Raw genomic sequence first — 13,680 nt, 5'->3', positions numbered from 1 at the left:
GAGAGAATGAAGGAGTTAGCAACCAACCTGTACAGTCCCCATAAAAAAAACAGGGGTTCTGTCTCTTCAAGAAGTGGGAAATCTGAGGCCCTGGGGCCTGTTCTGTGTCCTGGGGTGGCAGACCTGATTCCTGCCCCAGAGTTCACTGACAGTTGAAAATATAATGAGGTAGTGAGGAACGGGGAGTGACGCAGTTAGAGAGAGCTGTCTAAAGATCTCAGTAACCTGGAAACTACTGACGTGTAAAAGTGCCTACTGTTCCAAAAAAGCAGATAAGCAGATGAGAAAGAGCAGAAGGAATAACATAGACTCTATAGTATCATTAAAGGAATAAAAATGTTTTTTACAAACCTCATCTTAATTATAAGGAGGTACAAATATAATGACGAAGCTGCAAGAATTATGATTTTTTTGGGCAAAAGCTATGCAATTTTGGGGCTTCCCTGGTGGCGCAGTGGTTAAGAATCCGCCTGCCAATGCAGGGGACACAGGTTCAATCCCTGGTCTAGGAAGATCCCACATGCCGCGGAGCAACGAAGCCCGTGCGCCACAACTACTGAGCCTGTGCTCTAGAGCCCGTGAGCCACAACTAATGAGCCCGCGTGCCACAACTACTGAAGCCTGTGTGCCTAGAGCCCGTGCTCCACAACTAGAGAAGCCACCGCAATGAGAAGCCCGCACACCGCAACAAAGAGTAGCTCCCGCTCGCCACATCTAGAGAAAGCCCGTGCGCAGCAACGAAGATCCAACACAGCCGAAAATAAATAAATTAAATTAATTAATTAATTTTTTAAAAAAAGCTATGCAATTTTGTTTCCTCACAGGCTATGTCAAAGGGAAAACACTGAAAAAATTTTTTTAATCCCAAAGGGAAAAAAAGACACAAGTGGAAGAAACACTTTTTTCCCAGACCTGATCGCACTTACATTTGAAAAAATAGTGCACCTGTACTTATTTTAGAAAGTTTCCACCTATCAGAGAAATGCTAGAAGACAAAGCTGGTTATTCTATGTTTGTCTGGGTGTTATCTCTTGAAAGAAAAGTATAAAAGAAGTACCATATCCATCATTAGTCACTGAGCTTTAGAAATACTTAGTCACATCACTTTTAGTGTGTATTTCTAAAGGAAATATTGACTGTTGCCTTTCTTTCTTTGTCTTTAAGAGTGAAAATTCTGGTATAGCTTTTATATGAATTCTGGTGGATTTGATCATAACTGGACCACCAGTTTCTCTGCCCACACCTGCACTCTTCATCACCTTATCACCAGTTAAAAAAGATTGTCTCGGGGCCTGGAGGAAGAGGCTTGTCCGGTAAGAACAGAATGGGTGAGGCGTCTGCGCAGTACAACCCCGCCCCCTCGCACCCAATACTCCAACATCCAGGCCAATGAGAGTGAGAAGGCCCGGCAGTTCCGGAGGCTCTTTGCCCAGCTGGCTGGAGAGGACATGGAGGTCAGTGCCACAGAACTCATGAACATTCTCAACAAAGTCGTGACCCGACATCCTGATCTGAAGACTGATGGTTTTGGCATTGACACATGTCGCAGCATGGTGGCCGTTATGGAGTGACACGACCGGCAAGCTGGGCTTCAAGGAATTCACGTACTTGTGGAACAACATCAAAAAGTGGCAGGCCATATACAAACAGTTTGACATTGACTGTTCAGGGACCATTGGCAGCAGTGAGCTCCCAGGGGCCTTTGAGGCAGCAGGATTCCGCCTGAATGAGCATCTCTACAACATGATCATCCGACGCTACTCAGATGAGGGAGGGAACACTGATTTTGACAACTTCATCAGCTGCCTGGTCAGACTGGATGCGATGTTCCGTGCCTTCAAATCTCTTGACAAAGATGGCACTGGACAAACCCAGGTGAACACCCAGGAGTGGCTGCAGCTGACCATGTATTCCTGAACGGGAGTCACAGACCTGCCCCCTCATCACCTCGCTGTAGGAGTCACCTTGGACTCTTCAGTCTCCCCCAGGGCTGATCCTGTTTGCAGTCACATCTTCATGGCTCCTGCTGACCCACAGGCCTTTCTGTTCTCCCAGCCCTTGGCACCCGGATTCTCAGTCAACAGCCAGGGCCCAACATGCTTCAAGACACCCTGCCCCAGCACACCCATCTCACATCTACTCCATAACCCCTCTCTTGCATCTGTGCCAAGCCCAACATTTGTGTTGCTTGCACACCCCAAGGGCCCTTCTCTCAGTTCTGGGAGGATCACTCCAGTCCCTACACATCCTGGCACACCCACCCAGTTACCACCCAGGCAGCTGAACTCCAGGCCATAACAGGTCACATGCCCCAGTGCCTTTGTCTGTACTCTGCTCCCAGCCTGCCAGGCCCAGGAGGAAATAAATGCACCCTAGTTGCTGCTCTCTCTGGAAAAAAAACAAAAAAAAAGATTGTCTCCACCCCTTGCTATCAAGAATATTAGTCCTAGTGACTCCTTCCTTCATGTCTAAGAAAAGGGGATGCTATTTAACCATTTATTCACTTTATTCAACATGTATTCATTCAGTGCCTGGTGGTGTTTTTTTTTTAAAGACCATTTTTATTTTCATTTATTTTTTAATTAATCTTATTTACTTTTGGCTGCGTTGGGTCTTCGTTGCTGTGAACGGGCTTTCTCTAGTTGCAGCAAGCGGGGGCTACTCTTTGTTGCGGTGCAGGGGCTTCTCATTGCGGTGACTTCTCTTGTTGTGGAGCACGGGCTCTAGGCACGTGGGCTTCAGTAGTTGTTGCGCGTGGGTTCAGTAGTTGTGGCTTGCAGGCTCTGAGCACAGGCTCAGTAGTTGTGGCGCACGGGCTTCGTTGCTCCGCAGCATGTGGGATCTTCCCGGACCAGGGCTTGAACCCATGTGCCCTGCATTGGCAGGCGGATTCTTAACCACTGCGCCACCAGGGAAGTCCCAGTGCCTGATGTTTCCCTGGGCACTGTGGATAAAGTAATGACCGAAAAAAGACAGAGCCTTGGACTGGTGGTCAGAATCACACCAATAGATGTAAATTACACTCTGTGATAAGTGCTTATCTTTCCAAGAGGAAATTCTCCCTGTTCTTAATTTGTCCCTTTTGCCTCCTTGTATCCCAGCTGCTTCCCCTCTCCAACATCAATCTCATCCACCTTCTTCCCTGTCAGCAACGTGCTCTGGTTCTTCCCTTTTACCCTGCCTCCAAACATCTTGACAGAATAGTTTTATATTCCTCACCTTCTTTTCAGCCAGCAAACCATGTAAGTTGGTTTCCATCCACCCCACTCTACTGAAATGCTCTCTCAAGGTTGGCAACAAGGATCCCACCATTACAAATCCTCATCGCAGCTTCATCGTGGCTCTGGCATCGTGGTCCTCTCCCAGGACCTAACACCCCAACTACCTCCATCTGCGAACGTTCTTCCCTACCAGACGGTGCTCTCTTCTTTCTCCTTACACTGCCAAGCCACTGGTGTTCCCAGGGTTCTGTCCTCAGCCCTCTCTGTCTTCTCTCCAATCTGGGAGATGCCATTCACTTTCCAAGCGTCAGTGACACTCTCTTTAATCACAGCTCCAGTTTGGGTCTCTCCTGGGCTCAGATCCATATTTCCATCTCAGCCTTTACTCTTGGATGCCCTGTTGAACTTCAGATCTAAGGATGTGCAAAACAAAATTCATGGTTTTCCCTCCCACCCTGCTTCTCCATTTCTATCACAATCAATAATATCATTTTCCATTCAGGCACCCAAGTCAGAAGCCTCCAAGTTACCTGTGATCACACTTTCCTCCTCATTCAGGCATTCTATCTGCCATTGAGTTCTACACCCAGAATGTCTATCCCAACAAGGGATGGCAAGTAGGTTTCACCTAATGTACCGACTCTAACCAGTTAGTAGTGGCTGCCTGGAGGAGCACTACTGTGTTGAGAAGGATGCTGAGGCAGCTTGTGGCCTAACCAAGAAAAGGCACCGTGATCAGCTATCGGTTCTGCTTTGGGTGGTGGTACACATGCCAGGTATTTGCCATCCAGCTCTAAACCTTCCCTGGTGAACAAATGAGATCACCCTTTACCGTTCCCATTACCCCTGCTCTGGATACTCTCTTAAAACGTATTACAGGGCTTCCCTGGTGGCGCAGTGGTTGAGAGTCCGCCTACCGATGCAGGGGACGCGGGTTCGTGCCCCGGTCTGGGAAGATCCCACATGCCGTGGAGCGGCTGGGCCCGTGAGCCATGGCCGCTGAGCCTGCGCATCCGGAGCCTGTGCTCCGCAACGGGAGAGGCCACAACAATGAGAGGCCCGCGTACCACAAAAACAAAAAAACAAAAAAAATGTATTACAATAGTCTCTGGGGGTTGCCTCCTTTCAATCTCTCTCTTCTCCACATCATCAATCATCCAGACCTTGGTTTAGCTCTCCGAAGCAAAGATCTATCTATTCATGCCTGTTTAGAAAGGCTCCCTCATACCAGAATAAAGCATACAGCACTAAAGGCCATTTAGACTCTAACTACAGCACACCTACCTACTGCCATATGCCCTGTGGCTCCCAGATCAGGCAGTATAGCATCGCGGTTCACGGAACAGACTTGAGACTGCCCTGCCCGGTTTCAAACTTCAACTCTGCCACTTTGGTTGTGTGACCCTGAGCGAGTTATTTGACTCTCTGTGCCTCAGTGTCCTCATCGGCAAAATGAGGAGAATAATCCTACCGAGCTCATAGGGATGAAATGAGTTAAAGGATAGAAAACACTAGAAGAGCTCCTGGCATGTGATAAACCCAATATAAACTTTGACTCCTATCACTGCTACTCCGCCTGGCACACTTACCCCAGTGACTCTGGCCAAGCTGTTTCCACTGACCCTGTCCCACCTTTCCTCACTCCCAGGAAGAATACATGTTCCTTGCTCTGTCCTCCCCCAGAATGTGTCATACTCCTCAACTCCAGCGGTTATCACAGTGTACTGTACTTAGTTGTGCTTTTTGTTTTTTTGGTCGAGCACAGCAGGTGGGATCTTAGCTCCCCAACCATGGATCGAACTTGTGCCCCCTGCAGTGGAAGGGCGGAGTCTTAACAACTGGACCGCCAGGGAAGTCCCTGTACTTAATTTTTTTTTTTTTGCAGTACGCGGGCCTCTCACTGTTGTGGCCTCTCCCGTTGCGGAGCACAGGCTCCGGACGCGTAGGCCCAGCAGCCTTGGCTCACAGGCCCAGCCGCTCCGCGGCATGTAGGATCTTCCCGGACCGCGGCACGAACCCGTGTACCCTGCATCGGCAGGCGGACTCTCAACCACTGCGCCACCAGGGAAGCCCGCTGTACTTAATTTTTAATGTGTGTGCCTGACCCAATAGTTGGGGGCTCCTTGAGGTCAGGGAAGGTTCATGAGAGAAAGTTTACAGACGGATGGGTGGGTGTCTTATTTACTTCTATGTCCTCTACTTCTAACATGGTGTCTGGAAAATAGTAGATATGATTACGTCTGAATGATGACATGATGGATGAAGGAAGAAATGAGTTGGCAGAGGCAGAATGAGCACTGGGTAGTGATAACGATTATAGTTGAAACTGTGGTTTATCTACAAGGGAGCTAATAAATAACAGTCAATCTATTGGAATCCTATATCAGTAGCAGGTATATTTGTTCTTACTTTTACACCAGTGCATCACCAGGAATCGATTACCCACTTCTGACCTTTTCTTTGGCCCCAGAAAGGGCTTTTATTCACCTAAATGTTATAGTGCACATTCTCATCTCTATAAACACGAACTGCATTCTTCACGGCCCAATTCCAACGTCACCTCCAATTCTATGCTAGATTTAGCACAAACAGAAGCTCCTTATTGGACTGTAAGACCCTTGAGGATCCCATGATCATGGCTATCAGGAGCCTGTCAATCCTGCTCTAACCCTACAGTTAATGATAAAAAGGGATTTGGAGAGCTTTGACTTACCACTTGGATTAGAAAGAATTAGGTCCCTTCTGAAAGAGACCTAACACAGAGACCTGCCTAACACTCTGGGTATGATTCAGAATGTACTTTTTTTTCCTTAACATTTTTATTGGAGTATAATTGCTTTATGATGGTGTGTTAGTTTCTGCTTTATAACAAAGTGAATCAGCTATACATATATGTATGTTCCCATATCTCTTCCCTCTTGCATCTCCCTCCCCCCACCCTCCCTATCCCACCCCTCTAGGTGGTCACAAAGCACCGAGCTGATCTCCCTGTGCTATGCAGCTGCTTCCCACTAGCTATCTATTTTACATGTGGTAGTGTATATATGTCCATGCCACTCTCTCACTTTGTCCCAGCTTACCCTTCCCCCTCCCTGTGTCCTCAAGTCCATTCTCTAGTAGGTCTGGGTCTTTATTCCCGTCAGAATGTACTTTTGTAGGCAATAGATTTCCACAGTTTATAATAAACAGCCAGGCATACTTATATGCCTCTTAGCTTCTCTTCGAGATTTACCACCTTGGTTCTGCCCTTGTGGGTTCAGGGCACATGGCATGCCCTTCAAACATGCAGAGGGGGGAATCCTCCTCCATGTTCTCTTATTTTCTGCACAAACCAGATCTCCCAGTTCATTCCACAGAGATATTTGTTTGCTGACCAGCAGATGCATTGAAAATATGCACAGCACCTTGCCAGTGTGCAGATTGGAAGGACCTGTGGGCAGGAGCCTGTCAACTCTGTTCCACCCCACCCCGCCACAGCCCTGGCAATGTCCAGAGTTCCCTTTGCTCCGCAGACGAGATGCTCATCTATAGCGGCTGAAGTGCTTTCCAGCTGGCCTTCTCTTTGCTTCCCCTAACCTAACAGACTGGCAGGTTGGAGAAGACACACACAGAGAGTGTATTGACTGTTCCAGTTTTAGCCGAAGGCTGAGGGAAATCCACGTAAAGCAAGCCTATGTGATTCTGTGCTGGGGGGAGAGGAGGTTGCATAATTTGGGTGTGTATATATGATTTGGGGAGGGAGAAAAGAAGAGGATAGAATCTGCTGAGGGATAGGTGGGGAGAAAAATGACAGTCCTGGAGAATGCAGCAAGGTGGAGGCCGTGAGTATTTGTTGGGGACGAAGACCAGATAACCGTGAACCTGAGCAAGCCTGGGCTGACAGTGGACAGGCCACCTTGTAGAGAAGGTGTAGCCCAATGCCAAGTTCCCAGAAAAGACCTCCCAAGAGCAGGGTGTTCCCCAGTCCCCTGAGTTGTGGATGGGCGGTGTGAGATTCAGCAGGGAAATCCTGGAACATGAGTCAAATAGCAGCAGCTATGGCAACAACACCGAAAGCCAGTTCTGGTTCAAGTCTTTCTTTCTTTCTTTTTCTTTCTTTTTTTTGGCCATACTGTGTGGCTTGCAGGATCTCAGTTCCCCAACCAGCGACTGAACCCGGGCCCCAGCAGTGAAAGCCCGGAATCCTAACAACTAGGCCACCAGGGAACTCCCCCAATTTTTTTTTTTTTTTGCGGTACGCGGGCCTCTCACTGTTGTGGCCTCTCCCACTGCGGAGCACAGGCTCTGGACGCGCAGGCTCAGTAGCTGTGGTGCACGGGCTTAGTTGCTCCGCGGCATGTGGGATCTTCCCAGACCAGGGCTCGAACCCGTGTCCCCTAGCATTGGCAGGCAGATTCTCAACCACTGTGCCACCAGGGAAGCCCTCTCTCTTTTCTTTACTCACCCTCTTTGCTCCCTTCTTTGTCTACTCTCCCCTGGCTCTCTCTAACAAAAGCTCCCCTCATTCAGGCACCCTCAGGATCTTCTGGCATGCCACCAGCTTCCTCAAAGTTCCTCCTCCCCATCCTGGTGAGAGGCCTCTCCCAGGGTCCTTGCTTTCACAGCAGGGTCCTAAAAATCTCTTTATCAGTAGAAATCAGCCAAACTATCGCTCGAGGGCTAATACTGGGCTTTGTCCCTTATTTCAAATAGCATAGTGATTTGTATATAGTAGTCACTCAATGATATTTTTATTGATGTTATTAGATTGCTTTTTACACTTATCTTGGAAGAGTTTTATAGGCTTTGGGTAGGATACTGTTGACTCATTTACTGCATGTATACAAATTATAAATTCCTAGGCACACCCGATCATAGCAAAACCCTTTTGTTAGCTCTAAGGGGCATGGATCTGACACCAAAAAGCGGTGCTTGGGGATGTGCAATTAAGGAAGTGAAGCGAAAAAGAAGTTTGAGCACATGATGAGCCCACTAAGTAGCAAGGGCATGAGCTTTATCTATCCCTGAAATGACCGAGGATTACTGGAAAGAAAGGCAAGAGGGTGACTCCTCTCTTGTCTTCATAACAACTGCTTTGGCCATCCCTTTTTCTTATTACCAGAGGCTAGCCCTCTAAGGACAGCGATGCCACTCCTCGCCCTGTGGCCTCATGACTCAAAGTCTTAAGATTTACAGCATTTGCTGAAGAGGCAAAGGCCCTCCCTGTCGGTAACTCCTTTTTAATACTCATAGGTTAGTCACTTACTATGGATGATGCTTTCAAGTCAATTGGTTGCCAGGCACCCTCTTCAGAGAAGGGGTTATATTTTCATAAACAATCCCCAGCATACAGTGACTTCTATGTATAAGCCTAGAGGGGACAGCAATGAAAAAACAGTAACAGCCACTAAGGCACTTTCAAATGCATCCTAAAGGATGCAAGACACCTTCCCAATTCCATCAAGTGAGTCCTTCATGTGCACACTTCCCTCCTATGGTAGAAAACTGGATGAAAGAATTCATCTTTACACAATGAATTATTTGGTTATTTTAGAGAGGACGGGAATTATTTAGGAACCAGATTATACCTGGTTTCCTCCCTAGTTTACATAAGCCAGTCCCTGCAAGGATTCACTGCTCCGTGTTTGTCTAGATAAGTTGTAAAAGTCAGGACTTCTGTTCTGTTCCTAGACGTGGATGAGCTTGGATAACTGTCACTTTCCCTGACAGTAAAAATGAGATGATAATACTTATGTATGTCTTCCAACAAAAGGATAAGACAAAGTTAAAAGGAGAGTATACATAATATGACTTTCCTGTGCAAAATGTACTAAGGAGGGGCTTCCCTGGGCGCAGTGGTTGAGAGTCCGCCTGCCGACGCAGAGGACATGGGTTCGTGCCCCGGTCCGGGAAGATCCCATGTGCCGCGGAGCGGCTGGGCCCGTGAGCCATGGCTGCTGAGCCTGCACGTCTGGAGCCTGTGCTCCGCAACGGGAGAGGCCACAGCAGTGAGAGGCCCGCATACCGCAAAAAAATTTAAAACGTTTTTTTTTGCTTTTTATTGTTTTGTTTGTATTTTACAAACATAGCAACCTATTAATTGAATTCTTCATTATTAAAATTTTAATCATTTTAAGAGGCATTAAATAGTTAACTAAGAGGGAAAAGCACTGAAAGTGATAAAATCAAACGGCCACAGGGTTTTTCTCCAGTGCTCACACTATGAATTTATTTACTTAGCAAATGTTGAGTGCCTACTATGTGCCTCTTTGATTCATCAGTGAATAATACAGCAAAGAACTCCGCGATCAGGGAGGGGAGTAGAAGAAAGTCAGGGGGAACCAACAATAGACAGTAGGTACAAGAAATAAATCAATTCTGTAGCATGCTGGAAATTGATAAATACCATGAAGAAAAGAAAAATTAGAGCAGCGTAAAGGGGGACCAGCAGCACGAGGAACTGGGGAACTTTTGAGCTGCAATTTTGAATAAGGTGCTAAAATATTGAATAGTAGACTCCTGGAGAAGGGCCATTCGAGCGAAGACTTGAAGGAGGTGACAGTCGGTAATGGGAGGAGAGAGTTTCACATATGGGGACAGCCAGGCAAGGATGCTAAGCTCGGAGTGTGCAGGGATGGAACAGCTGGGGGCCCTTGTGGCCCCAGTGTGTAAGCAAGGGGAGGAGAAGAGGAGGGAAGTCAGAGTTAAACTCCAAATATAAATGTTTGCTTCCTTCTACTTTCTTAGGGGCAATACAGCTTTATATATTACATATCCTTCATTCTCTGACACCATAAGGCCCACGCAAGCAACACTGTCAGGCTACCTGGGTCACCTTAATGTAATGTCGGAGTTCACAGGAACGTTGCAGTCCATCATGAATCATACATTTTAAAGACATTAATGTATCTTAGTTTTCAGAGTTATTTACAGATACATGGAGTGATAAATATTTATATATCTAAATATATTCTGCGGACATAAAATGTAATTTGGACTTTTCATAAATTTCTACCCTTCGATCCTATTGTATCAGAGATTACACCACGAGGCCACATTTCCATTTTCCACTTTGGTTTACTGAGTGAACTCATTGCCCAAAACACAGAACACATGTAACTATCACCAAGTTACATCACAACTCCCAGTTGGCCAGTTCTAGCGAGGCCTCCTTTGTCCCACTGTGGGACTATGCCTCCCATAGTCCGTTCTGGCACAGAGCAGAGCCCTCCGCAGCCCCTCCCCTGCTCAGTTCACCCCAAAGAAGTAACCTGTGTGGACCCTACTCATGCTAACAAACCAGTGTGCCGGCCACCTCACCTCACTCCCCTACCCCCCACCCCAGCCCCTGGCAGATGCAGCCTCTGCCCGCCCCTTGGGAAATGTCCATTACCTACATGAGGGAACTCCCAGCGCCAGTGGGTCTTCCTGGTGAGAACACCAACGTCGGTCCCAGGAGTCTGCTCTGGAAATCTGCAAAGAGCCAGCAAGTCCTGGGGTGTGTGCAGAAGGGGAAAGGATAGATGCCTTATACCCCAGAGCTGTATTTTGTCACTTGGGCCTTGATGCTACTTCTCAAAAAGCTTTCACAAAGACAGCCCCATCAGCTTCTGGCCCCATTCCTCTCTCCCTGGGGCTCCAGCCCAGCAAAAGAGGCTGGACTGGAATTGGTTTCGACATCCCCTCCCTAGTTCTCTGTCCTTACTCCATTGTCTAGCACCAAGTCCCTTCCTCCTCTAGCCAAAAACCCAAAAGCTCCCAGACACAGGTCAAGCAAATACAGAGGCTTTCTCACATATGCTATCAGCCAGACACAGAATCCCACTATAAGATAGAAAACTGTCCCTCAGAATTGAAACACTGGAATCAAAAGAGCAAGTCTGCTCCTCTGTTCTTTCAGAGATCATTTCACGGTGAGGTCAATTCTTCTTTCCTTTTCTGAATGATCCCCTCCAACTTCTAAATCTACCAATTTTTGGTGGTCTGCTGGCAGTGGCGTTTTCCCTCCCTCCCTCCCTTCCTTCCATCGTTCATTGGTGTATTCTTTGCCTCAATCTGTGGAATAGCAAATCCCATTTCCAAAGGCTTATTTCTTAGACCCTGACATACTTTCAACTTGATCTGTGTTGTGATCTTGGTCATATCTAATTCTCTATGCCTCAGTTTTTTCATCTTTAAAACAGGGATAAAAATACCTACCCCCCCCCATATATGCATGTAAAGAACTAGATATAATACAAAGCACATAAGAAGTGCTTGATGAATAGTAGCCATTAATATTATCTAAACTTCATTTACATATACACACAAAATGAGATATATTTATGTATAATGGATATATATACATATATATATATATATATATATATGAAATGATTACCACAATAGTTACCACATCCATCACTTCACATAGTTACCTTTCTGTGTGTGTGTGATGAGAATATTTAAGATCTACTCTCTTAGCAACTTTCAAGTATTGTTAACTATAGTCACCTTGCTATACATGAGATCCCAGAACATATTCATCCTGTAACTGGAAGTTTGTGCCCTTTGACCAATATCTCCCCATTTCTCTCATCCCCCAGCCTCTGGCAACCATCAAACTATGTTTCTGTTTCTATGAGTTCGACTTTTTTAGATTCCACATGTGAGTGAGATCATTTCGGTATTTGTCTTTCTCTGACTTACTTCACTGAGCATAATGCCCTCAAGTTTCATCCATGTTGTCACAAATGGCAGGATTTCCTTCCTGCTATTTTTTATGACTGAATAATATTTCACTGTGTGTGTGTGTATGAATGTGTATAGATATAGAGACAGTATATAGCTATAGATATGTATCTCACATTTTCTTTATCCCATTCATTCATCCACGGACACTTAGGTTGTTTTCAGGTCTTGGCTATTATAAATAATTTTGCAATGAACATGGGGGAGCAGATGTCTCTTCAAGATAGTGATCTGATTTCCTTTGGATATGTACCTAGAAGTGGAATTGCTGGATCATATGGTAGTTCTAGTTTTAAGTTTTTGAGGAACTTCCATACTGTTTCAATTTACATTCCCACTAAAAGTACACAAAGGTTCTCTTTTCTCCATCCACATCGTCTCCAACACTTATCTCTTGTCTTTTTGGATAACAGCCATTCTAACAGGCATGAGGTGATACTTCATTGTGGGTTTGATTGGCATTTCCCTGATGATTAGTGACGCTGAGCACCTTTTCATGTACCTGTTGGCCATTTGTATATCTTCTCTGGAAAAGTGTCTGTTTGGTTCCTCTGCCCATTTTTTAATCAGATTTTTTTTTTTTTGTAATTGAGTTGTATGAATGAATTCCTTACATATTTTGGATATTAACCTCTTCTTTGGATATATGATTTGCAAATATTTTCTCCAATTCTGTAGGCTGCCTTTTCACTTTGTTGATAGTTTCCTTTGCTGTGCAGAAGCTTTTTATTTATATATTGGCTGCATTTGGTCTTTGTTTCTGCACGCGGGCTTTCTCTAGTTGTGGCGAGCAGAAGCTACCCTTAGTCGCGGTGCACGGGTTTCTCATTGTGGTGGCTTCTCTTGTTGTGGAACACGGGCCCTAGAGTGCATGAGCTTCTGTAGTTGTGGCTCGCTGGCTTAGTTGCTCCACGGCAGGTGAGATCTTCCCAAACCAGGGATCGAACCTGTGTCCCCTGCATTGGCAGGCAGATGCTTAACCACTGCGCCACCAGTGAAGTCCCTGTACAGAAGCTTTTTAGTTTGATGTACTCTCACTTGTTTACTCTGAGCTTTTATTGCTTGTGCTTTTGGTGTCATAGCCAAAAAAATCATTGCTAAAATCAATGTCAAGGAGTTTTCCCCTGTTTTCCTCTAGGAGCTTTATAGTTTCAGGTCTTACATTTAGGTCTTTAATCCATTTTGAGTTAATCTTTTTTTTTTTTTTGAAGTATAGTTGATTTACAATGTTTCAGTGTACAGCAAAGTGATTCAGTCATATATATATTATTTTTCAGATTCTTTTCCATTATAGGTATTACAAGATATTGAATATAGCTCCCTGTGCTATACAGTAGTTCCTCGTTTTTTATTTTATATATTGTAGTATGTATCTGTTAATCCCAAATTCCTATTTATCCCCCCCTCACTTTCCCCGTTGGTAACCATAAATTTGTTTTCGATGTCTGGGAGTCGAGTTAATTTTTGTGAGTCTGAACTTAAAAAGAAATTCCTCTTTGACATCCTTAGCCATTTCACTCAGCTATTACCCAGCTAAATGCTACCAAACAAATACCATTTCTCTTGGAAGCATCACTACTTGTTGTAACAACCTTTTTGGAGCCATAGCTTTATTTTATTTAATTCTTCCCTCCTTTATCAGGACTCTTCCCAATAGGAAGTGGTTCACCATTTCAATCATTCATTCATTTACCAAACACAGGGTATTTAAACAAATATTTACCAAACACAGGGTAGATGCTAAGGATGC

General features: G+C 45.5%; 1 pseudogene; it reads left to right on the top strand.

Annotated features, from left to right (window-relative positions):
- The first annotated feature begins 1,336 nt into the window (after positions 1 to 1,336).
- LOC132419543 (calpain small subunit 1 pseudogene) lies at positions 1,337 to 2,376 on the top strand (annotated as a pseudogene).
- Positions 2,377 to 13,680: the final 11,304 nt, after the last annotated feature.

This window comes from Delphinus delphis, chromosome 2, assembly GCF_949987515.2.
Source record: "Delphinus delphis chromosome 2, mDelDel1.2, whole genome shotgun sequence".
NCBI classification, from domain to species: Eukaryota; Metazoa; Chordata; class Mammalia; order Artiodactyla; family Delphinidae; genus Delphinus; species Delphinus delphis.
Note: the sequence above shows the minus strand (reverse complement) of the source record. Positions and strands in the feature narration are given on the sequence as shown.